The 27,894-nt window shown below is 34.2% G+C and overlaps 2 non-coding genes across 2 annotated transcripts; both read left to right on the top strand.

Moving 5' to 3' along the window:
* The first annotated feature begins 1,219 nt into the window (after window positions 1-1,219).
* On the top strand, window positions 1,220-1,326 carry LOC128281570 (small nucleolar RNA R71). The gene has a single exon (XR_008271806.1). It is a non-coding gene; the product is annotated as a small nucleolar RNA R71 (small nucleolar RNA).
* Window positions 1,327-21,912: 20,586 nt separating this feature from the next.
* LOC128281839 (small nucleolar RNA R71) lies at window positions 21,913-22,019 on the top strand. Its single transcript, XR_008272108.1, has one exon. It is a non-coding gene; the product is annotated as a small nucleolar RNA R71 (small nucleolar RNA).
* Window positions 22,020-27,894: the final 5,875 nt, after the last annotated feature.

Raw genomic sequence — 27,894 nt, 5'->3', positions numbered from 1 at the left:
CTTGAAGATATGCACCGCATTCCTTCATTAGGGTTACCGTCTCAAATTCTCCAAGCCTTCATTTTTTAGATAGGATATCCTTCATGAATTTGACGTAGTTCGACATTTGTTCAAGTGCTTCAACCAACGGGATGTTGATATGAAGTTGCTTGAGTACGTCTAGGAACTTCTTGAATTGAATTTCCTGCTTCTGCTTCTGAAGTCTTTGTGGGTAGGGTGGTGGAGGTTTCTTTATTGGAACTGGTTGATTCGTCTTCTATGGTAATTCTGCATTTAACAAAGTTATTAGTTGATCAGAATTAGCTAGTTTAGAAGTTACCTTGTCGAATTTTGCAAATTCTGGTTCTTGTGAAACTGGAATTTCAACACTTGGTTGAACTTCCTCTGATTTTTAAGCATCAGCGAGCTCCATTTCAACTTCAACAGTGTTGGGCTTTAATGTCTTTTCACTCCTTAATGTCAATGCTTTGCAATGCTCCTTCCTTGGATTCATCAGATTCTCTGTACCACTAGCTAAAGCACCTTGTGGTCGGTTTCTGAGTTCAGTTGCAAGCTGACCCACTTGATTCTCGAAATTCCTTAGAGTGGCATCATTTTTTACCATGTACGCCTTCAATAGATTCTCTAGGCTATTGGATGGTTCAGCTTGAGTTGGTTTCTAAGCTTGTTGGGGAAAACCAGGTGGCTGGGTCAATCTAGGTTGGGCATAATTGTTACTGGTTCCTACCCCTTGGTTACTCCAGGAAAAATTCGGGTCGTTTCGCCATAATGGGTTATAGAAATTGGATTGCAGCCCTTACCTTCCTCGATTTTGGTTCTGGTTACCCATGTAATACACAAATTTTGGGTTTGATGGACATTCTTCGAACAAATGTCCTTCCCTACAATAAACACAGGCTACATTTTCAAATTGATTCGGTGGCTGTGCTGCAAACTATTACACCCATTAATGGTAAAATTTTTAAGCATTGATGATATTGAGGATACTTGAGATGCGAGTGAAGTGAGAGTGTCTACTTCATATATTCTAGCGACTCGTCTTCCTAACGTTGCTCAATTGGTTGGCCATTGATAATTGTTGCTGTCAATCCTCTCAAAAATTTCATAAGCCTCATTATAAGACTTAGAAAGGAGAGCACCATTATCAGAATCATCCACTACCATCCTCGTGTAAGCATTGAGACCATTATAAAATGTCTCAAGTTGGATGCAATGTAAGATTCCGTGATGAAGGCACTTCCGTAATAATTCTTTGTACCTTTCCAATGTCTCATGCAAGGACTCATCATCCATTTGTTGGAAAGCAATAATCTCGTTCCTCAACTTAGAGTTCTTGCTAGGCGTGAAATACTTCATAAGGAATCTTTCTACTAACTCTTGCTATGTGGAAATTGAGTTTAGTGGCAATGAGTTCAACCAGGCCCGAGCTCTGTCCTTTAGTGAGTATGGGAACAGTTTCAATTGTAATGCATCTTCGGGTACTCCAGCTAACTTGAAAGAGTCACTCACCTCCATAAACAATCTTAAGTGTAGGTGAGGATATTAGGTAGGCATTCCACTAAATTGGCCCGCTGTCTGAAGCATCTTGTAACATCTCGAAATAGGGCCTAAACGGAACAGTGGTTGAAAAACCATAAATTCGAGGTAGAAAAATTTATTTTATTATCATTTTAAGGTCTATGGCATGATTGCATGATTGTGTGAAAATTTTGTTTAGAAATTTTATCGATAGAGGGTCCAATTTGATATTTAGGACTAAATTGCAAAAATTGTAAAATATGTGTTCTAGTTCACAAAGGTACTAAGTACTTGTGAGTAATGGGTTTTTAAAGTGGAGGTCCTTGGATGGTAATTAGATCATTATACTAGTTTGGACAAAAATACCTAAAAGAAGATAAAACACCATAGTTTTTAATTAAGGGCATTTTGGTCATTTAGTTATTAAAATGAATTAAAAACAAAATTAAAAGCCAATTTTTGTCATCTTCAACCCCTTGGCCGAATTTCACATGAGTAAGACATAGCTAGGGTTTTTCAAGCTTCCAAGCTTGATTCTAAGTCCGTTTTAGCCCCGTTTTTAATGTTCTTTACGTTTTTGGAGTCCCGGTAACTTGATTAAGCTTATTCTAGCAATAATTTAACCTAGGGTTTATATTTGGAAAAATACCCATGTGTGAGATGTGTTTAATTTGATGTTTTATGGTAGAATATGAAGCTTGAAATTGTGTTAAACAACTTTTGCTAAGTGATTTTACGTGAAAACGATTAAAACGACAAAATCAGTAAAAATACCTAATGTTCATAAGTACATGTTAGAGTGAGAATTTGATGTTGCCATAGAAGGAAAAAATGGTCAGCATGTCATAAAACATAAGAAAATAGGATGAAGTTTAATTTTCGAGCCTTGGGGAAAAAGTGTAAATATGTAAAAGTTTAGGGGCAAAAATGTAATTTTACCAAAGTTTGAGTCAAGGACTATTTTAATAAATGTGAGTATTAAATAAGCTAAATTTTTTATTATAGATCAAGAAGAATGAAATCCGGAGTTAGACCGGGAAAAGAAAAAGATAGTGGACTAAATCGATATAGTTGATCGTATTTCGTTTCGAGGTAAGTTTGCGGTAAATAAAAGTAATATTCTATTATTTTATGTTAATGTTGTTAATTTCCAGCATGTGTAAATTTATTTTATGAAATTATTCAAAGGAGACTCAAGCATGAATTGACGAAGATGTAATTTTAGAAAGTCCCGGTTGAACCTTAAGAATGTGTAGGATGCAAATGTCATGACATTAGGATTTAAGGATACCATGTAAGACCATGCCAAGGCATGGAAATTGGTAAGGTTTCTAAGGCAAGGATATCATGTAAGACCATGTCAAGACATGGCATTGATAAGTTTCTATAAGGCAAAGGTCCCATGTAAGACCATGCCAAGGCATGGCATTGGTGAGTTCATAAGGCAAGGATACCATGTAAGACCATGTCGAGACATGGCAATGGTAAGTTTCAAAAGGATACCACGTAAGATCATGACAATTCATGGAAATGGTAATGTACCCGTGTATCCTTAGTATTCCAAGTGGTTCAACGGGAAATTTAAAGAGAATATCAAGGTAAGGTAAGTTAAGATGAGTTATACTAAAAAGGGTAAGACAAGTTCATGCTAGAAGAGCAAAGGTAAGTATATAATGTTCATGTATGCTTGATAAGGAAAAAGGTAAGTAAAATGTATTAATAAATTTGATTAAGTAAGTAAGTATTTAAGTAAGTGAGTAAGTGAAGAAGTTTAAAATATGTCTATGACAATTAATGAAGTTACATTAAGTAGTATCATGCCAAGTAGTAAGATAATTCTTATGAATGTTGTTATTTATTTGCATGCAAACTTACTAAGCTTAATGCTTACCCCTTTATTTTCCTTCTTTTTATAGTTTTGTCAAACAAACTCGAGGATTATAAAGTACATCGGAGGTTCAGGCACACTATCACAAGGATTATTTTGGTATAGCTAGACGTTCCATTTTGAGTATGGCATGTATAGCATCGTAGCCATTTTGTGTGTATGATCTTATGATATGGCTAATGAATGGTATGTAAATGCTTGATAATGATTAGCTATTGGAATGGCTAATCAAGGACATGTTTGGTGTTATGTATGCCTAAATGCTAGTTATTCCATGGAAATCATGAAAAAGGTGAAATTATCTTTAAAACAGTATCGGACAGCAGTAATGATGTGAATTTGAAAAATCACTAAAAATAGTAGAAATTAATATTAGATAGTGAATGAGATATAACATTAAAGCCTATTGAGTCTATTTTCATATGAAAAAAACAGAGCAAATAAAGGAGTTGTATTTTATGAGATATTTAAATTTTGGTGAGACAGGGTCAGAGTAATTTCTGAATCCCCTATTCTAACTTTAGAAATTCACTAAAAATTTTACAAAAATAATTAGGAGTTATACTTTATATGTATAGATTCCTTATTGAGTCAAATTTTAAGAGAAATAAAAGGCATGGTTATTTGAATTCTGTATAAGGAGAAGATTAATTTGTAGTGAACAGAGGACAGAGTAGCCGAACACTAAAACAGGGGAAACTTTAACTAATAAACTGTACTAAATGGCTGGACCAAAAATTCTAAAAAAAAATTTGTAAGAAGATATACGAGTCTAGTTTCAGATAAAATTTCGGATATGAATTTTGAGTTTTTTAACTCGAGTTATGACTTATTTAGTGACTATGACGCAGATGGACAGTTTATTTATGAAAGATGAAATAAATTGTTTTGATTTGTTTAAGTGATCGGAAAATTTTTATTGATTCCGGTTTGTTCCCGAACTATTTCAATTTCATGTTTTAAGGTCTCGAGCACCGTTTTTGGGGACATAATGAATGACTGAAACTATATTAATTTTAAAAGAAAATTTTTATGCCCCGAATTAGTAAGCTAAGTCTGGTAACGCCTCGTGCTGGACTCCGACGACGGTCTCGGGTAAGGGGTGTTACACATCTAGAACATGACTGCCTTCAGCTCGAACTGTTGTGCCTCAATTTCGAGTCTCCTAATACCTGGATTAAGATCATGAAATACTAGCACAGAATACTGTCTTAAAGCTCTATCCTATCATCAGCAATGAGGATGGGATTTTGATCAGGGTTTGCTCCGTTTCCTTGATTCGAATTTTCGAAGTTCATCCCTTCGGTCCTTCTCTGACTTACTCTCTTATTCACTGTCGAAAATTTCATTCAATCTCAAGGTCTATAGGGAGTAAATCAATAATTCGATCAATACTCATAAACACCTGAAATAATCACAGAAAATTAATTAAGTTACAATTGATCAGGGAATAAACCAAAATGCAAAACTAACAAATTCACAAATAATGACTTTTTGAAACAGTCCCCAGCAACAGCGGCAAAAACTTGGAATGATGAAAATGTGCAAGTGTACACAATCGCAACAAGTAATAAAGTGACAAGTAAATGTCAAGTTATTGTACCCACGGGGACTATGAAAAGAATTATTTATGAATGTTGTTTTAAACACTTTGGTGAAGAAAAATATTTTGTTTGAAGAGGGTAATTAAAAACTAAGATTTTAAACTAAGTAAACTAAATAAATAAATCTCAAATGCATGATTTCAAATACGATTTTAATCAAGATGACATAATTGTGCTAGATTAATTACATTTCTTAACTTAGGATTATTAAACTCATGTTTACATTGTTACGAATAAATTCACGGCAACTCGGTAATTTGCTAACGTATGAACATACTCACTTACCAAAATCCATTCATCTTTTGGACATATCCCTATGTTAATTCAATCGATTAAACAAATCTTAATAGGCAAATATGTTATAGCACATACATACTTATTAAATTAAAATAATCTCTTAAACATATCCCTATGTCAATTTAAACAATTAACTCAATTTAATAAGCACATAAAAGACTATGTGAGGTAACAAAGTATCCTTACCTTGAAACAGTTTAATCACAATAATCTTGCAAGTTATGCAAGGCAATTGTATCGTCAGATACAGTTGCTAATTTAACCATCAGCTACCTTAAATGATTAAACATGCACTACTGTGTCCATTAATTACAATTTTAATCTGTTTAAATAATTAATTCATTAGTTACCTAACAATTGTAATGCAAGAATAACTTAGTCATGATTTTACTTAATCAAGCATCTTACTAAGGCCTATAACAATATAAACACAATTTTAACAATTTAACCAAATGAAAACACGAATTAAATTCAAGCTAAATTGATTAAATTAACCATTCCAACAACATAAATATTCATAGATATGTTCATTATAACAACAACAAAAATTAAAAAGACAGGGAACAAAAATAAAATCCAGTGTTTCTCCGTGGTTTGACTAGTTTGCTCCGTTTTTCGTTCTCTGTTTGTCCTCGTCGACCAAAGCTACTATGAACACTTAAATGTTGCTCCAAAATAGCTGATGAACACCCCTTTTCCAAGGAAAGAAATTAGAAAGAGAGCAAGAGAATTTAGAATGGCGAAGAAGAGAGAAAATGGAGAGAAGAGAGAAAAGATGTGAATGAATGAGATGTGTTGAATGATCAGCCAGGGGGGTTTTTTATAGCTTGAGATGGCTTCTAAAATTAGCTAAAAATAGCAGCCAAAGAGCCATCCCTTGGCCGGCCACACATGTGGCAAGGTTGATGGTTTCAACTTTGCTAAATTTGGCTTAGGGCATATCTACAAAGCCACCAATTGTGGAGGGGTTTGAATGCAACTTGAACAAGTCTTCAAGGGCCTGTTTTCAAGCTTAAATAATCAACTAATGAGCTGATTTGGGTAAGCTCTTGGGACGGTTTTTGGGCTGTCCATTTCTTGGTCGGTTCGGTTCACTCGGTTCAGTTCAACTGGACCACTTTTTCATAATTAATTAACCCAAATTAAATTGGATATAAATTAAAATTAATTATGTTATGAATTAATACATATAATTTTGCACCATCTTAGGCTGAAATTTAGTTTGCCTTGATACTTCAAATTGCTTCTCGGTTTTGTGCTTCTAGCAGTGTCTACCAAGTCATTTTTCGCCCTTTGTTGCAAATCTGTCAAAAATAACCAAAATTCATCAAAATTAATTATAAAATTAACTATTTAAGTGCACTTTGATTATTTTATAAAAAATAATTATTTTTTCGACAAGAATTTTATCGAAACTGTATGATTTTAAGTTAGAAAAGGTATGTAAAAATGTGTAAATTTCCATGTTTCCATCGACCAAGGGCTCTTTAAGAGGCTTAATTGCTAAAATCTCTATGAAGAGATGATGCTAGGCGTGGGAAATGGAAAAGGCTAAGAGAATTTGGAGAGAATAGAGAATGATAAATGATAAGGGATGATGAATGAGGGAATGAAGGGGTCATATTTATAGGTGAAGAGAGGTGGGTAGTTTGCTAAAAATAGCTAGCTTTAGTCTCTTCAAATCTCTCCCTTGGATGGCCGGCCACAATTAGTGGAATTTGAGCTGATTTTTGCTTGATTTTTAAGCAAATTAAATGCCATAATAACTCAGGACTAAGACTCGGTCAATCGTAAATCTTCAGGCAAATCTCTAATTTCTTCAACAAAGCAAGGACCTTGTGTAATTAAACCAAAGTGGCTTAAAAAAACAGCCATGTGTAGCCGAATTTGGGTTGACTTGGTCTTCAATTTAGACGGTTTTGTAATCCAACAAAGCTATCAGACCTATCCAAAATAAATTAATAAGTTAAAGGACCATAGAATAAATTTTAACCAAGTTAAATAATTAATTAAAACTCAAATTATTAATGAAATATTTTAAAATGAATTATTAAATATAATTTATATTTTATTATTTTTTAATCATGCATGGCCCATTTTATGTCTTAAAAATATATGTTCAAATCAATGTAAAATAAGCCATTTTATGCATGAAAACTATATAATAAAGCATAAAATCACATTTTAATAATTTCTATGTCCTAATTTCATATTTTCACATATTTCATTAATTTATTAAACAATTACTTAGTTTTAACGATGAATTTAAGTAAAAATGTGATAAATTACATAGGAAAAATCATATAAATTTTTCAGTTTACACACCTCCAAACTTAAATCATTGCTCGTCCTGAGTAATGTTTATGCACAGCAAAAGGTCTTGCTAAGGCAAAATTGCTAATTCTGTAAGCAGCATCAATCTTTGTCCAATAATCATGCTTTAATAACTTCATTCTTATCGATCTTTTTTATTAACAAGTAATTCATATGCAAACATTTTGAGAATTTTATACTAAGTTTCAAAATATGCCAACATGAATCATAGTTTGCATGTATGTCACAGCCACAGATGACATTCTTCATTCAACATAATTTCTTATCAATCAAGCAAACAATCATAAGGCTTATTTATGATCTTCATATGTTGAACTTAGGACTTCCTCTCCACTAATGTAGGTGACATAATCATCAAATCGATAGGTCTTTTATAAGGTTGTAATGGGGCTCAGTTAAAGGTAGGGATTTTAAGAGATCGGACATTTCAGTTTTAAAAATCTTAACCTTTAACTTTGTCTTGGTTTTCTCGTAATACAACCTTTCTCTTTACATGCACCTTGGGAACACCCCCAAACTTATTTTGAACATAAGCTCATACATTTTTCCTTTTTGGAGACTGAGCAAACTTTTCTTTGCTGTTCCTTCATTTTTTTTAAGCATGAGCACATACATCTTTTTGAAAATTTCCTCAAATGTTAATTACCAAGACAAATTTAGTTAAGATGGGTATACAAAATTAGAATAACTTTCAAAGATGGTAATGTGGCTTATAATGTAGGTTCATTGCAATAAACAGGCCTACAAGCTCAAAATTACAGTTTCAAAGGTCTAATATCATAGGGTTGGCTTGAAAAGGCTCAAACTATCCAAAGAAATAGTGCCTATATCATTTTATATTTTTATGTCCCCTAGGATTTCGCCTGAAAAAAGTTACTAAGTCAATTCTAAAGATATAAACCTTCATGCATGTCTAACCTCAAGAGAAACTAAGTTTTCATGGCAAACATTACTAAGCTAAGATCATACAAGCATTCCATTTTTCATGATATCATACTTTCACTCAGATAAAATCATCATTCATACTTGCATACAAACTATCTCATTAACAAAAAATGTCTCTAGACATTCATTATTAAAACATACTTATGAAAGAAATAATTGAATCATACTTGAAATTTTTAAAATTTTGAGCAATTTATTTGCCTTACCCCTCTTTAAAAAGAAGCAATGTCCTGAACACTAGGTAGGGTTGTAAAGAAAGAGAGGTGAGTCATTAAGACTGCTTAAAGAAAGAAGCAATGTCGCTCGTGTGGTAATCCGAATGCGTAAAACGTGAGTGTTCAATTGTAGAGGCCACCATGATCGATTTCATGGGCTTAGGCCATTTTGGGTCACATTGGGCCAAAATGGGCCGTGTGGGCCCCACGGGCTCATGGGCCCCGCACGGGTAAACCACACGAACGTGTGGAGATTATTGGGTCAGGCTATGTAATTCACACGGCTAAAGCCATTTCTGGGCTATGTGAGCCATACGAGCGTGTGGCCCACATAGGCCCGCAATATGGGTGGTGGGCCCATTATCACCGATTGACTATTAAAGTTGCACGAGTAGCCCAAGACGACTATGGACCTACTATTAGGCTGGTATGTGTACTCGGACCCTTAATTTTGTAAATGACTGATATACCCCTATGTGATGTATGACTGTTTGAGCATGTTATTTTCACTGTATATACATTTATATTATGTTGCATTGCTTGGGTGGGATATATGATATTGGAGGAAGTGTACTAAAAGTCTATAAGCCTAGTACTGGCAGCTCTACTGCAATTACTATTTTAGTGTCGCAACCGGTGCTACTTGTTGTGTAGGGATGGGTGGGTCGATTTTATCCTTACATGGTGTGTAGGGTTGGTACATAGATGGTGTGTAGAGGTTGGATTGGGTAGGATTTTCAGATTGCATACTGTACTAATTCTGTAATGGGCTTAGGCCCCACTGATACTGTTATTGGAATGGGCTCAGGCTCACACTACTTCTAATTCTGAAATGGGCTAAGGCCCTAACTAAAACTGAAAGGACTTATGCTCAAATTGTGTTTACTCTGTTTGTTTGCTTATATGGGATTACACACTGAGTTTTCGTAAACTCACTCTTCTGTGTATCTACGCAGGTAATCCTTAGGCGGATCAATGCTGCGAGGGACTCGAAGATGGCCACACAACAGCTTACACTTTCGTATTTATCTTTTAAATTATAAGTAGTTTAATTTGGGTATTTTTTATGTAGTAAGGCCTCTCTGGATTTTATTTTAATTTGGGGATTTATATTTTATTTGCTTTAATACTGCTAACAATAGGAAAAATACGCGGGTTTTCAAAAAGATAAATGATTTTCAAAAATACCACGATTACGTAAACGATTTTAAGAGCTACAGTAAGAAAACAACGTTTTGCAAGTCAACGCTAGAATGTGACTGTTTTAAAAAGCTTCCGCTACAAACGAGATTTTGAAATTAATAATATTTTAAAGCAAATACTTTTGATAGTGATGCAAGTTTTAAATCATCTTTTAAGAGCACACAAAGAGGCTTAATAAAGATTGGGCTTTGCAAATGACATCATGCTTTACGAAAAACACTTCAATATGATATTGCCAGATTCGGCCATAACGTCCAGGCTATGTTTTGGGTGTTACAGTAATGGTGATGTGCTCCATGAAATATTCGATAATTCAAATATCGATAACGTGTTATGTGATGATTGAATATATTGGAAATGAAATGGAAGTTTATATGTGATGTTATGTCAGGTCCTATTGCTTAATTCATGTGAATTTTACATGCCTTATTACTATTATGAGAATGTTTTGATCATTCCATAAGTGATGGGTGTAATGAACATTGAGAATGATATTATGAGCAAGATCGATAGAGAAATGATAGCAAGGAAAATCTCGATTGAACCTTAGGAATAATTTAGGATACAAGTGACATGTCACTAGGAACTATGTGATCTGAAATCATGAGTTGTGGTCTGAGTTCATAATATATGTGACATCTAAACTCATTGAGTTATGGTCTGAGTTCATGATATATGTTACACATGTTTTGGCATTTCAGGTACTGGTCTCGTATATACTACTGATGGCGCGATAGTCCGGCATGTGTTGCAGATACCTGATAGCCTATGTGAGTAGACCCGTGAGTAGCTCGAAAGTGAGGAACATGTGATATAAGATATGAGGTAGCATTGGCTACATATGGGGCACTTAGGTGCAAGATTTGGATGTATCCGATAGTATTCCAAGTGTTCAAAGGGTAGTCCAAAGAGAAGTTCAACGAGTAATCCAAAGATTATGTCAAAGAAATGACAAGGTATGATTATCTTGAAAGGGAACAAGTACGTACTCAAAACTCCTGAGCAATGAGCTTAATATGTGATGAATATGTGATAATGTTGCACATGAGAAGATTATGATTATGTGACCTTAATGAGATGGGAATGAATGAATTATGATTATAAGACTTTATTGTACACTATACTAATGATATGATTGCGTTATGTTTAAGATACATGATGACCTTGTGGTGAATTATGTTTGATTGAATGATGAACATGAGGTATGATGCAAACTATGTGTTCATAAGCTACGACATGGAAAGGTAAATATGTGATAGGAGTTTTGAATGTAAAGTATGTAGATATACCTATAAGATACTTGTGATATATACTATGTTGTGATTACAATATTGATTTAAGTAAAGAAATGACATGGAATGCTTATTATCTTCATACGGGCTTACTAAGCTTTAAAGCTTACTCCCTCCTTTCTATTTCTATTAGTGTTGACAGGTTGGCTCGGGGTTGGAGATCGTAAAAGGCAGCATAACACTATCAAATTATCAATTTGTTTTTTGAAAGTCTTAAATGTTTTCGAGTGAATGGCATGTATAGAGGCTTAGTTATTATGATATATGTTCTTATGGTTTGGCCAAAGATGTTGGCTTAAATTGATTCATTGTAAATAGTCATGAGATGTGGCTTATATTGGCTATGGGTTTGTAAGCCTATTCGTCTATACTAATGTCTTGAGATGTGGTTATGTGTATACATGTGCTAAGATTTCATGTGATATGATCATGCTTGTTGGTTATGAATGGATAGTGTCATGACATATATACATATAGGTTTGATGAATGCATTATGACCAATCAAAGTGGTCATAGCCATGGAATTAATGTGTGATATGGTAATAAGATAATAATGCCTTGAATAAGAATGCTTGATGATTAAGTTGAGATTAATTGGTAATTTGATAATCATAGTATTAAGGTAAAAGTAGTCATCAAAATGACAAGGCTAAATGAATGTGAATTGGTGTGTTTAGATATGGTATAATATGAGTATGTTGAACACATGGATGATGGCATGTAAATGCTATTATTGTGCATTAATTGAGAATGTTTAATCATTAAATTGATGCTATGTTATGTGTCTTTGATTTGTATAAGTATGGTTAGGATTAAGGGTAACAAAGGACTTGAAAAATAGCCTAAGTACTGGTCACATGGGTAAAGACACGGCCTGGAGACATGGGCATGTGTCTAGGGCGTGTGCAACCTGTAGCATTTTGCAAGAATTTAATTCGTCACACAGCCTAGCACAAGGGCGTGTGGCTTGGCTGTGTGGTTTAATTTGTTTTGCTGACATCATAAACAAAGAGTTACACGGCCTGAGGACATGAGCGTGTCGAAGGCACACGGGTGTGTCCTTATGTCCACATCAGCGTGTGACCTTGTTTCATGGAAAATTTCTCTAAGTTTTTCCAAAACTATCCAAAGTTCTCAGTTTAGTCCCAAACCACTTTTAATGTATGTTTTGGGCTTCGTAGACCCAAATAAGGAATGAAATGCATGTATTTGAATAGTTTTGAATATGAATAAAATTGTGTGGTCCAGTTTTGCATATTTGTGTACGTTTAAGTCTGGTAATGCCTTGTACCCTGTTCTGGCGTCACACACAGGTAAGGGGTGTTACATAAGCACTTCCTGTCTTCTTTTTAGAACAATCATGAATCTCCTTGAGAATAATTTTTCCAACATTAATGGACTTTTCTATCGAAATTGCATATAACAAGAGCATCCATTCATCGAGATGGTGGAACTATATAAGATAGGCATAAAACTGTAGCAAACGAAATAAAACCATACATTTGAACTGGTTCTAGGTATTCCCTTCAGCAAGAATGACTCCCATACTTTCTTATAATCCATTAGGATCCTGGATTTGTCACAACATCAAGAAGTTGTTGAAGAAAATCCCAATTGATATTGTTCATCATAGGGTAGTACTCATCTTCTTCAACATCAGGTAAGTTAAACAAATCATTGATGGACTTAGAAGTAAGAGGTACCTTTTCTTTCAAGCGATGACTTCAGTAGCATCTTGCGTATTCAAACTAGCAAAGAATTCTCGAACTAGTTTATCGTCAGGAAGTGAACGAGCATCACAAAATCATTCCCACTTGAAAGCATTGATTTTTTTTAATCGGTATAGGAACGACCATCAAATCATTACTCTTCAAGTAAAAACCTTTTTTCGACATCATTGGTTGATGCTTGAAGATTGAATCAAATCTCTCTTTCACTTCTTCATCAATCAAAATCGGGTTTTCAGGAGTAGTCTTTGAAGATCTGGTTCCTTTGCGAGACATGGTATTTTTTCTTGAAAATTGGCAAAATTTCTGCACAAAGGGAAAAAGAAAGAAATCTGCAAAGTGTTAAAGACTTGCTATGGCAAAAATTGTGCGACGGCAAGGATGGTGCGGTGGCAATGTTGGTGCTTCGACAATCTTCTTGTAAGGGCAATAGGTAAATTCGAAAAAAAGGAAAGAGAAAATGGGGTTTCTTTCGGGATTAGAGGCTAGCAGCACAATAGGGAGATTTAAGGATTTTTCCCTCTTTTTTGATGTCTTAGGCCTCAAACTCAGACTGTATTTATAAACTTACTCAAGAAAAAAAAACTGATTAGTAGTTGGGCCAAATTTGACCCTCTTTATTAACATAAAAATTTAAAATTTAAACAAAACAAATGAAACTTAAAAATTTTAAATCTTAATTAGAAACTTTCTTCTTAACAAATTACATTAAATTAATTCCCAAGAAAGGTTGGAGGGGTCACAATGGTCCCGATTAAATTCTAATCTCCTTAGACAGAATTAATTAAATGTACTAAGTTAAGAAAATAAGTTCTAATTATTTATTTATTTACAAAATGAGTTCATGAAAAATCAAGGGTCTGTTAACTTGAATGAGGATTCATCTCACTCAACTTCACCATCCAAGTAGTGTTTGAGACGTTTACCACTAACTTTAAACGTACCTCCATAATTTTCGTATAATAAAAAAAGCTCCATAAGGACAAACTCGGTAGATGGTATAGGGTCCTTTCCATCGGGATTTAAGCTTCCCAGGAATTAACTTCAACCTTGAATTAAACAACAAAACCTTCTGACCTTCTTTAAACTCACGAGGTTATATATGACTATCATGCCATCTCTTTGATCTTTCTTTACACATTTTGGCATTCTCATAGAAAAACAACCTCAACTCTTCCAACTCATCAAGTTGTAACATTCTTATCTCACCAGCTTACTTAAGATCAAAGTTCAATTGCTTCAAAGCGTAGTGAGCTTTATTCTCCAACTCTAATGGAAAATGACATGTCTTTCCAAAGACTAACCGATAAGGAGTCATTCCTAACGGTGTCTTAAATGCTGTTCGATAGGCCCATAATGCATCATCAAGCCTTCGAGACGAATCTTTTCTACTAGGGCATAGTACCCTTTCAAGAATACCTTTTATTTCATGGTTAACTCTTTCGACTTGCCCATTAGATTGGGGGTGACAGGCAACAACAATCTTGTGCTTCACATCATACTTGTCAAGCAACCACTTAAGCCATTTGTTCACAAAGTGAGAACCTGCATCACTAATAATAGCTCTTGGTGTCTGTAATCGTGTAAACACATGCTTATATAGCAACCGCATGACTACCTTAGCATCATTTGTAGGGTATGCTTCAGCTTCAACCCACTTGGATACATAGTCCACGGCAGCTAAGATGTATTTCGAAATGGGCCTAAAAAGTTAATGCCCTATACATCGAACAATTCAATCTCCAAAATGTTTGTCAAGGGCATTTCATTCCTCCTTGATATATTTCCGGTCTTTTGGCATTTATCACAGTTCTTCACATAAGCATAAGCATCTTTAAATAGTGTAGGCCAAAAGAAACATGCTTGTAAAACCTTTGCTGTAGAACATGAACCACCAAAGTGTCCCCCACTTGGAGATGAATGGCAATGATACAAGATCTCAGCAATCTCACTTTCAGCTACACACTTTCGGATTATATTATCTACACACTGTTTAAACAAAAATGGATCCTCCCAAAAATAATACCGACTATCATGAAGGAATTTTTTCCTTTGTTGGATGTCACTTCTCGAGGAATTATTCCACATGCAAGATAATTTGCAAAATCAGCAAACCAAGGTGTTTCATGAATTCGACTTACCTCAAATAAGTGTTCATCTAGGAAATTCTCATTGATAGGCACGCATGATCAAGTTACCTCATCTTGTTCCAACCTCGACAGATGAACAACTCTTTGATTTTCGACACCTTTTCTGTCTTGGATCTCAAGGTCATATTCTTGGAGTAACAGTATCCAATGAATTAGCCTCGATTTCGCATCTTTATTCATGAGCAAGTATTTAATGGCCGCATGGTCAGTAAATACTATAACTTTGGTACCTATAAGATATGAGAGAAATTTTTCAAAAGTAAAAACTATAGCAAAGAGTTCCTTTTCAGTTACCATATAATTGACTTGGGCTCCCATCAAAGTTCTTGTAACAGCCTGATTTAGACCCTAATCAGAACAGTGGCTTCGAGACCATGAATCCGAGTCAAAAAAATATTTAAAAATTATTTTTTGTTTATTTTGTGTGAATTTATATATGTGAAATTTTCGTGATTTAATTTGGTCGTTTGAGTGTTTGATTTGATAAAAGGACTTAATCGCGTAAAATGAAAATTAGGTGGTAACTTATATAATGGTCGAATTATTAATGGTTTTCTAAGTTGGGGTATTTACGTTGTAATTATGTCATTAGCTAGATGTTTGGATGATAATAGACAAAGGTTATAAAATTCCATTTTTATTTCATTAAGGTTATTTAAGTAATTTATCTAATAAACATATAATAAGTTAATACTAAGGTATCAAATTCATTTTATTATTTCATTATTCTCCATTGCCGAAAATTAGAAAAAGAAAAAAAAAGAACAAAAGCTAGGGTTCGGTCAATTTGAAGCTCAATTAAGGTATGAGTTTAGCTCGGTTTTTGATAATTTATAAGTTTTTGAGATCGTTGCTTAGTAATCTTCAAGACCCAAGCTTTAATTTTTGATTTTGATGAATATTTTGAGTTGAGCCATTGTTGATAGCTTGTGATTTTTGTTGTTTGATGATGAAATATGAAAAATATGTTTTAGATTAACATATTTTGTATTGGAGTTTTTGATGATTTTGAGTAATTAGAACTAAATTGCAAAAATAATAATTTGAGGGACTAAAATGTGAAATTAATGAAATATGTGGGCTTGTATAGGTATGGGTACCATTCGGCCTAACATGGGTACTTTGAAATTTTGTGTATTTTGTGTTTTGTGCAATAGTGACTAAATTGTAAAAATTGTAAATGTTAGGGGTAAAATGGTAATTTGCCTATTTATGTGTTTTTGGACTAAATTGAATGAAAATATGTTTGAATGAGCTTAATTTGAATATATTTAGATCAAGAACCAAAGAAATAAGATTTGGATCGAGGAAAAATGAAAGTTGTCGACTAGCAGCCCAATCTCGTTTTACAATCCGAGGTAAGTTTATAAGCAAATAGACGTACTAAACTTTAATTAAATGCAAAGTTTATATGCTGAAATAAAATATATCAATTATTATGTGTAAATGTCGAATGTATATAAGTAAGGTAACTATGTTCATGTATTTGTTTCGACTGAGTTATGACATCTGAAAGCCCCGTATGAACCTTAGGAATAGTTAGGATACATATGTCATGACATAGGATTCCGATATATGTGTGCGAGTAAGACCATGGCATTGATATGTGATTCTGATATGTGTTTACGAGTAAGACCCTGTCTGGGACAATGGCATCAATATGTGGCTACGTGTAAGACCACATCTGGGACGTTGGCATTGTACGATTTATGTGATTATCCAAGTGTCCTATCCGATTCCGAATGGCTCATCGGGCAACAATAAGCTATGTTTGAATGTGTAAAACGAGCTATATGCCAGGTATGGATTAATTTGTTACCTATTTAAAGTAAGGTAAGTAAGTAATTAATGTTTGATACAAATGACTTATGAAGTAAATATGGAATGTGTAATTATGTCATAGTAATCGAATTTGATACGGATATATATGTACTGTGATTGTCTTCAAAATGATATGTGATATGTTTATTAATGTAACCATGTGTATTCGACCATTTAGGTAATGTGTACATGATGATATATTATGATGCTTGAGTGGTATTTATGAGTATATGTGTATTTGATTGTTTAATAATATCTTGGCTTTGTAAATGAAATATGAATTACTTATGTTGGTTATATAGGCATTTGGCCAAGGTGGGAATTTTGTATAAAAATAAAATATCATGAATGAAATCGGTAGGTTGAGACTAAGCATACTCATACTAGTATAATTCAGTTAAAATTAATATGAGTTAGTTATATTATTAAATTGTTTATTTGCTTATGGCTTACTAAGCTATAATAGCTTATTGTGTGTATATTTGTTTCTATTTTATAGATTTTGGAAATCAAGTTACAAGCTCGGGGATCGTCTGCGAAGCTCATCACACTATCTACTATTTTGGGTACCTTCATAAGTTAAATTCGAATTATGGCATGTATAGGCTAAAGTGTTTTTGGAAATGCTGAATATTTGGTTGTGTATAAAGCCATGCGAAAATGGCTAAGCTATTATCTTTAAAAATTCAGCTATGTTAAGTTTGATTATTGTCCACTTTGGTTTATAGTTATGAGTCATCGATGCATGATATTTGTGTTAAGTATTGCGTGCGCTGAAAAATGGTTGATGAATTGTCCCTATTCGGTTTTATTTGTTAGATTAAATATTCATTAAGTTCGATTGTTGATAAATATCGTATATGCTTCATGGACAAATGTGGTTGATAAAATGATATGTATTTTATGCTAACTGTGGTCTTTATTTTAGGTAGGATACACATAATATATATGTACTTCGCTTACAGATTCGGCCTTGGTATATTGTATGAGAACATATAAGATTGCTTATTAGATTAATTAATATGTTTGCATGCATATATTGGGTTATTATGATGATGCTGTGTGAGCTAAATCAAGAATGATAATAGGTGATTAAAAGTTTAAGATATTCGGATAATAACAATGAATATATGTGTTTGGGTATTCGATCATGGCATGTGGATGAGCTCTCATATGTCTTTTCTTTTATATATATATATATATATATATATATATATATATATGTATGTTTATATTATGGTTGGTTTGCTTATGTGCATGATTATATTGATTCATTGATCATTGTAAGGTTACGAAAATGTGCAAATGAATTCTGATAGCTAAGTAGCTAAAGAATGGAATGGGTTCTTTGTATGTACCCGAATGTTTGTTCTTAATTTGTGTAATTATGCATAATATGCGAAGTTTATATAAGCTAATGTATAAATGCCACATAAATGAATAATAAAGTTGGTAATGGCATCGTTTTAACTGATGTAAAATTTGTGCACTCGCATCACTTTTAATAAACAAGTCTAATACTCAATAATGAAATTATTAATGTAACTATGTCCTGTATATAAATAAAACATTACACTTATATACAAATATATGATTGGGTTATGTATTATTTATGCTGCATTGTTTATGTCGAAATTTTTAAGATTTGATATTGGATTGAGTTATAAGCATATATGTGATCTGAATCTCGAGTTGAAATTTATAATGAACATTTGTATAAGTAATAGTATGATCGGTAATGCCTCATAACCTTAATTCAGTGACGGATACAGGCTAGGTGTGTTACAGTTCTACTTGCATAGTAAATAGGGTGAAACACTTTGTTTCTTCTTTGACCCATCACAGCTCCAACAACATAATCACTTGTATTGCACATCAACTCAAAAGGTGAGCTCCAATCAGGTGTAACGATTATTAGGACTGAGATTGACCAAATTTTCAGAACTTCAAAAGCTTCCAAACATGCTTTGTTGAAATCAAACACTGTATCTTTTTCTACCAACAAACACAACGGTTTAGAAATTTTCGAGAAATCTTTGATAAACCTTCGGTAAAAACTGGCATGGCCTAAGAAACTTCTGACTCCTTTCACATTAATTGGGGCCAATAATCTTTCAATTACGTCCACCTTTGCTTTATCGACTTCAATTCCTCTCTTTGAGATTTTATGCCCTAAGACAATCCCTTCCTTAACCATAAAATGGCATTTCTCCCAGTTAAGGACAAGATTCGTCTCTTCGCATCTCTTCAGTACCTTAGCCAAATTACTCAAACAAATATCATAAGTGTTACCAAAAACAGAATAATCATCCATGAAAACCTCAACAAAATTTTCAACCATATCAGTGAATATTGTCATCATGCATCGTTGAACTGTTGTAGGTACATTGCATAAACCAAAAGGCATTCGCCTAAAAGCAAAGCAAATGTACCATATGGACAAGTAAAGGTTGTTTCATGTTGGACCTCTAGAGCTACAACTATTTGTTTATATCCCGAATAGCCATCTAAAAAACAATAGAATTCATTACCTACCAATCGATCTAACATCTGATCCATAAAAGGCAACAAAAAATGGTTCTTTCGAGTGGCTTTATTCAATTTTCTCTAATCAACATAGATTCTCCAACCAGTAACAGTTCTCATTAGAATCAACTCATTACGCTCATTTTCAAGAATCGTGATTCCACCTTTCTTCGGCACACACTGCACTGGACTTACCCACGAACTATCTGAAATAGGATAGATGATTCTTGCATCTAACCATTTGATCATTGCCTTTCTCACAACTTCTTTCATAATAGGATTGAGCCTCCTTTTCCCATCAATTCGAGCTCTTTCACCTTCTTCTAAAAGAAGGGCTTATACCTAGAATATCAACTATGGTCCAACCAATTGCTTTCTTAAATTTCCTTAAAACAACAACTAGTTGCTCCTCTTGATATTTTGTCAGTTCTGCTAAAATAATCACAGGAAAAATGGAACAGTCACCTAAATAAAAGTATTTCAGAGGTGAAGGAAGTACCTTTAGTTCTATTTTAGGTGGTTCTTCAATTGACAACTTGGGTTGCACAAGTTCTCTGACTTCTAACTCCAATGGTTCAAATCCTCTGGATTGAATAAAATTTCTCCAAGTGGCTTCCATCAAAGCCATGTTTTCTTCACCTTCTTCATCCTCCAAAGGGTCAAGATCTAAAGCTTTCTCCAATGGATCTTCTTTAAAATTGCTTTCCATAGAAACCAAGGTTTCTATCTCTTCCATAACTGAAAACTCTTCTGCTGGATCAGGAAATTTCATCACTTTAAAAATGTTAAAGGTTACCTGATCGTCTTGAACTCGTATGGTGAGTTCACCTCTCTGCACATCAATTAACATTCTTCCCGTGGCTAAGAAAGGTCTCTCAAGGAAGATCAGCACTTTCTTATCTGCTTCAAAATCTAAGACAATGAAATCAGCAAGAAAAATAAATTTATCGACTCTTACCAAAACATCCTCGATCTTTCCTTCGGGATATGCTAAAGATCGATCCGCTAGCTGAAGCATCACGGTTGTAGGTCTTACTTCACCTATCCCTAGCATTTTGAAAATAGACTTAGGCATCAAGTTGATACTCACTCCTAAGTCACACAAAGTTTTACCACAGTAAGATTCACCATTGTTATAAGGAATAGTAAAGCTTCCTCGGTCTTTTAATTTCAGTGGTAGTTTGTTCTACAGGAATGCACTGCACTCCTTTGTCAAAGCAATAATCTCATACTCACTCAGTCATTTCTTCTTAGAGAGTATATCCTTCATAAACTTCACATAAATCAGCATTTTTTCTAAAGCCTCCACCAACGAAATATTGATGTGTAACTGCTTCAGAACATCCAAAAACTTCTTGAATTGCACCTCTTGTTTCTGCTTGTGTTGCAGCAATCTTTGCTGATATAGAGGTGATGGAACTTTCGATTGAACCGGATAACTCTTCTGAGTAGGCAAACTTGCATCCAAAGAAGATGTTAAAGTATCTGAATTCACTAAGTTAGGATTTACCTTGTCAGTCTTTACAGATTCTGACTCTTTTGGTGTAAGAATTTCAACAGCTGGTTGATTCTTCTCAACAGGCTTATCTTCAACATCAATCAATCGGGGTTCTAAAATTTTACCACTTCGCAATGTCAGTGCCTTGATATGTTCTTTACCTAAATTTCTTGGATTCTCAGTATCGCTCGGCAAGGGTCCTTGCGATCTATTACGAAGCTCTGTAGCTAACTGACCCATTTGGTTTTCCAAATTTTTCAATGTTGCTGTTTGGATCAAAGTATCATTCTTTTCCATGTACGCTTTCACTAAGTTCTCCAAATCGTTTGATGTCTCAGCTTGAGGTGGTTTTGGAACTTGCTGATTAAACCCTTAAGATTGGTTGGGTCTATGTTGCAATAAGTTGTTGTTCAATCCATTTCCTTGGTTACTCCAAGAAAAGTTAGGATGATTATGCCATAAAGGATTGTAAAAGTTGGACTAGAGTCCTTGTCCACTCCTATTTTGATATTGGTTCCCCACATAGTACATTGACTCAGGATTTGGTGGAAAATTCTCAAAAGAATGACCTTTCCCACAGTATACACAGGAAACTACTAAGCTACAAAATGATTAGCACTATTAGTGGTAAACTATTTTAAGACAGAGGAAATAGATGATACCTGAGCTGATAACGAAGTGAGGGTGTCAACTTCATGAACTTCGGCTACACGTCTTCCTGAGGCTGTTCAATTTGTTGGCCATTGATAGTTATTACTTGTAATCCTTCTAGTGATCTCATAAGCCTCATTATAAGACTTAGACAAAATTGCACCATTCACAAAAGCATCTACCATCAATATTGTATGTGCATTGGGACCATTACAGAATGTCTTCAACTGGATACAATAAGGAATCCCATGATGAGGACACTTCTGAAGTAACTCATTGAATCTCTCCCAAGCCTAATACAAAGACTCGTCATCCAATTGTTGGAAATTTGTGATCTCGTTCCTCAAGTTAACATTTTTACTAGGTGGAAAATACTTAACCAAAAATGTCTTTGCTAATTCTTGCCATGTAGATATGGAACTTGGTGGGAATGAATTGAGCCATGCTTGTGCTCGATCTTGCAACGAGTATAGAAACAACTTCTACCTCAGTGCATCTTCAGTCACATCGGCTATCTTGAATGAATCACTTACCTCTATAAACAATCGAAGGTGGAGATGTGGATCTTCCGTGGGCATACCACTGAATTAGCCCACTGTTTAGAGCATTTGAAACGTCACTAGTTTCAATTCAAATTGGGTTGCCTCAATATCTGGCCTTCTAATTCCTGGATTTAACTCACTGAAAAGTGGCATAGCATATTGTTTGATGCATCAATCTGTAATATCCCGAATTAGGGCCTAAACGGAATAGTGGTTTCGAAACCACAATTCTGAAGTATAAAAATTTATTTCAATTAATTTTTATAATTTATGGAGTGATTAGATGCATGTGTTAGAATATCGATAGAAAATTTCATGAATTGCATGTTAGAAATCGATAATCCGATCTATGCTCATAAACACTTGAAAAGTAAATCACAAAATTAAAAAGAATAAGTTAGTAATGTTAGAAATAAATCAAATTGAAAATAAATAATTTCACAAAAAAAAATGACTATGGCAACAACTCACAATCCTCAGCAACGGCGCCAAAAACTTGTAACGCGTAGGTTTGTGCAAGTGTACACAGTCATTATCAAGTAATAAGTAAGTATCAAGTTATCGTCTCCACAGGGATTGTATTTGTGCAGAGTCGCCTAATTTGTAAAATTATATTAACAATTTGGTAAATAAAAACACAATATAGTTGAGAAGTGATGATTAAAATATATTAAACTAAATGCAATGATCCCTAATGCAAATTTTCCTAAGTATGCAAACTATATGAATGAAATAGATTTTAGCAAAATTAAACACAATTTGCATAAATTATAACATAAATAAACTAAGACAATTAATTTAGTTAAACTCAACGTATTGTCAACATGCTTAATAACATTCGGAAAAACATTCCATGTCTACTCGATCTTTCATGAGTTTGGAAACCACATTAGGTCCTTTTGGAATCCTTTACTTAGTAAATATCCATTTTAGTTATCCTTATTTACTAAGGGTTTCTTAGCATTCGTGTAAGGTAACAGGGACATGTTAGGTTTGAAACAGTTTAATCACACAAATCTAAAAACTATGCAAATAACAGAGCTTGGTTAGAGTTGTTATGCAACCTACAATTTAATTGGGTTAGGATCTAAATTAAGCATGCACATTTCAATTATGAGTCCACTAGCCGTCGTCTGGTTAGGATCGATCAGCTAATTCAGGTGCATTTCAATCACGTATGAATGAAATACAAACTTGATTTTGATTAAAAACATGATCGATCGAGGCACAAACATTATAAGTATGAATCAAATAAATATTATTTAATCAAAGCAATCATCCTAGCTTAAATAAAATTAAGCTAACATTGTTGTAAACAAGAACAAAAAACACGTAGCAAACATTTTTAGATTAAATTAAAGAAAGGAAAGATTAAAGCCAAATCAAAGTGGCTGCCACCCAAGACTCTGGCTGACTAGGCTCCTTCACTTCTTTGCTTGATCCTTTGCTGATGGCTCTCCAACGTGGCTGACCAAGGGCTCTTTAAGAGGCTTAATTGCTAAAATCTCTATGAAGAGATGATGCTAGGCGTGGGGAATGGAAAAGGCTAAGAGAATTTGGAGAGAAGAGAGATTGATGAATGATGAAGGATGATGAATGAGGGAATGAAGGGGTCATATTTATAGGTGAAGAGAGGTGGGTAGTTTGCTAAAAATAGCTAGGTTTAGTCTCTTCAAATCTCTCCCTTGGATGGCTGGCCACATTAGTGGAATTTGAGCTAATTTTTGCTTGATTTTTAAGCAAATTAAATGCTGTAATAACTTAGGACTAAGACTCGGTCAATCGTAAATCTTTGGGCAAATCTCTAATTTCTCCAACAATGCAAGGATCTTGTGTAATTAAACTAAAAAGTGTCTTAAAAGAATAGCCATGTGTAGTCTATTCTGGGTTGACTTTGTCTTCAATTTAGACAATTTTGTAATCCAACAAAGCTATCAGACCTATCCAAATTAAATTAATAAGTTAAAGGAGCAAAGAATAAAATTTAACCAATTTAAATAATTAATTAAAACCCAAATTATTAATGAAATATTTTAAAATGAATTATTAAATATAATGTTATATTTTATTATTTAAGTTAATCATGCATGGCCCATTTTATGTCTTAAAAATATAATATGTTCAAATCAATGTAAAATAAGTCATTTTATGCATGACAACTATATAACAAAGCATAAAATCACATTTTAATAATTTCTATGTCCTAATTTCATATTTTCACATATTTCATTAATTTATTAAATAATTACTTAGTTTTAACAACGAATTTAAGTAAAAGGTAATAAATTACATAGGAAAAATCCTATATATTTTTCAGTTTACACCTTGTTCCTGAGAAGTAATGATGGGGTACAATAAACTCCTAGGGAGTATGTAATTGCACCGGCACACACTCATGCAACAACAGCCTTTAGCCAGATTGATTTTTCTAATGCTTGTATTGGAGTGTTCCCTTTTTAACAATCCATACTACACCCACTTTGGAGTGTCTCTAATTTATAACTATATATACATATATAAGTAGTTGTAAACATAAAATTCATTCAAGAATTAAGGAATGATAGCAGTCATCCATTACTAATGCAATCTAATCCATTCATCAATGAATTGAAGTTGCAACCTTCTGTCAAATTTATCCAACTCATTCATTGATAATTTACATGATTCAAGAATTAAGCATCGAATGTAACAAAAATTTTGAACAATTTTCATTAACTATAATTAAACCTCGCATGTTTCATTTCTGAAAACAAAAATTTTGAACTATGGGTGCATTTCCAAGCCCCATATGCATTCCCTCAAACATAAAATTTGCATTATCCTCAATGCACTAACATGAAAATGTAATGACAATAAAAATGCAATCACAATATATATTTATCAAAATTAAACCTACAGCTATATGCAATGCATGAATACTATAACTAGAGCTTAAAATAAACTAACTCAGTTATCCGCAGTCATCGATGTGGCTGTATGATGTTTATTTCTCCTCTTTTTCTTCTTTGTAGAGCTCTTCATTTTCTGTTCTTTGGGCTTCGTATGGTCTTCAAATTGCTCTTCAGTTCTCGGTTCTACCCCGGCATCATCGACTACTGTCTGTGTAGGAGAGGCCACTTGGAGTGATCCAATGTAGACCACTACTTCCAATGAATTGCATTGCTCCTCATTGGTTACCTCAGTAACTTCTGCCGATCTCACTCCAATTCACTTCAAATTATCAATATTTGCACCCATAGACTCAAGTGCGGTGACACTCTCCTCAACAAAATTTTCTTATTATTTTTCCTTCTCATTTTCAACAACTTCTTCTTCTTCAGCAACAATATCCTCTTTTGTAGCAACAACTTCCTTTTCAACAATAGTGTCCTTTTGATCAGCAAAAATACCACCCTCAAACAAGCAATCAATCTTTCGCAGGCATTTGTCAATGTCCCTAGATTCCCCTTCTTTCTCATTATCAGAGACTTGCACAATAGGTGGGGATGCCATCGATCTATCTCGGTCTTCTAAGTCATCATCCGAGGAAGAGAGGTCATAATTACGAATGATTGGTCGAAGCACTAGGAATTCCGGTAGTAGGGATGGGCTCAGTTGGCCAAATGTGGCTACAATAGAACTATTCTGGGCTCTGGTATAAGCATAAAACAAATTCTGGGATTTCTCTATTCCTTCTACTGTGGTGACAAGCCTGATCTGGTTGTTGTTGATGGAATTTACCATTTTTTTGACATCCTTCAGTTTATGCCATAATAATGTCTCTACATTTAGGTTTGTTCCTTTGCTGTCAGATTTGGCTATGCCCTTTTTTGTCTTGCAAATTTTTTCCTTCTTCAGTATCGGTGTGTCCTTGCTACGAGTCATTCTCTCTACAAAGGCTTCATTAATTTGGCCTTTATTGTTTAGGACTTCCTCACCAGCACTAGGCATGATTCCTCTTTGCTGGCATAATAACATCACTAGTGATATGAAAACTAAGATCCCAGTCTGCCTTGCGGTGCACTCAGTAATTTTTTCGTGAAGTATTATGCCTACATCAATTTTTCTATCCTTTACAATAGAATGTATCGGACACATTCTGTCAAGGGTGACTGTGGTGCTGTGAGTAGAAGGATTTAGCTTGTAATTGACAAAATGAAACCAAAGTTTTCCTTGCAGCATCAAGAAGTAACAGTGCGTCATATAATTCTTTTGATGGGAACCCGTCCACACTGCTCTCTCGACACACAAGTCTCTCACCAATAGGTCTAATTTTTTATCTATGATGTCATCAATGAACTCGGAGTGTTCATCAACATCGACCTTGGTGTTGTACAGCTCATTGATTTTTTCAGCGTCCCATGGTATTAAACCTTCTCGAACAAAAATGAACTCTAACTCATGATAGTAGAGATTAGCATAAAACTCACGTACCAAAGAAGGCGAGTAGTTTCTTACTTTAACTTTGATATGGTCTTATAGACTTGTTTACCCAAGTCTTGTTGTGGCGAAAGGAAAATGTCCGTTTCGGGATGGAATTTTAGCTTCAACATGTTGTCATGAAATCGTTCCTTCGCCTCTTTATTCAAAAAGACTACTGCCTCCTTTGTCTGCACTGGCCTGGGGCATTCTGATTCACGGACTATGGTAGTAGAGGATGCATGTTTTCCAGCAGATTTGGTGGTTTTCTTGACCGAGCCTCTTATTTTGGTTATCTTTTGTTGAGGGAGAATGGTTTAAATTTAAAAAGATATGATCTTGAGAAGAGAAAAGAAAAAAAAATGGTTGCTTGAATGCGTTACAGTTGGTATAGTGGGAGAGGATTTATAGTGACTGAAAGAGGAAGATGGAGAGGCGTGTTGTTTTATGGAGAGATGTAAGGCTGGCGAGAAGAGTTGTGTCCAATAGAAATTGTGCCCGCTCAGAAGGATCAAACTACTGAGTGAGTTTTGATCCAATGATGGAATCTGAATTTCCCTAAATTTTGATAGGATATAAATGGTAGTACAAACTTATAGAATGCGCCGACAGCAAAAGTTTAATGTGTTGACAAAGGTACCTAATTTATTCTGCAAAAAAGAAGGAAAACAAACTTTAACAAAACATAAACAAAATAAAATAAAATCATGGAGTACTAATTAAATGTTAAAACTTTTCGACCAATTTAATGGTCTCTACCTGCTTTTGATCATTGTTGCAAAAATAGTGTTTCAGCCTCTATCTATTTACTTTGAACTGGTGTACATCACATAAATCTCGAATTGTGACTGCACCATGAGAAAATATGGCGACAACTTCAAAAGGTCCATACCAACATGAACACAATTTGTAACATCCCGAACCCGAGACCGTCGCCGGAGTCGAACACGAGGTGTTAACAGACTTCAAACCACTTATTGAGAATTTTCCAGACAAGCTGCCAATCTGTGTACTAGTCGCTTCAAAAATCATGACTTGAGCTTTACAACTCGAAAATCAGTTTCGTAATTTTTCCCTGAAACTAGACTCATATGTCCATCTACATATTTTTTTCTAGAATTTTTGGTCGAGCCAATTAGTACAGTTTATTAGTTAAAGTCTCCCATGTTACAGGGGTCGACTACACTGACCTTCGTGCGTTACAACTGGAATAACTCCCTGTGTAGGGCTTCAATACTGATACCGTTTGTTTCTATAGAAACTAGACTCAAAGAGGAATTTATAC

This window comes from Gossypium arboreum, chromosome 1, assembly GCF_025698485.1.
Source record: "Gossypium arboreum isolate Shixiya-1 chromosome 1, ASM2569848v2, whole genome shotgun sequence".
NCBI lineage: Eukaryota > Viridiplantae > Streptophyta > Magnoliopsida > Malvales > Malvaceae > Gossypium > Gossypium arboreum.
The sequence above is the reverse complement of the archived record's forward strand: the minus strand, read 5'-3'. Positions and strand labels throughout refer to the sequence as shown.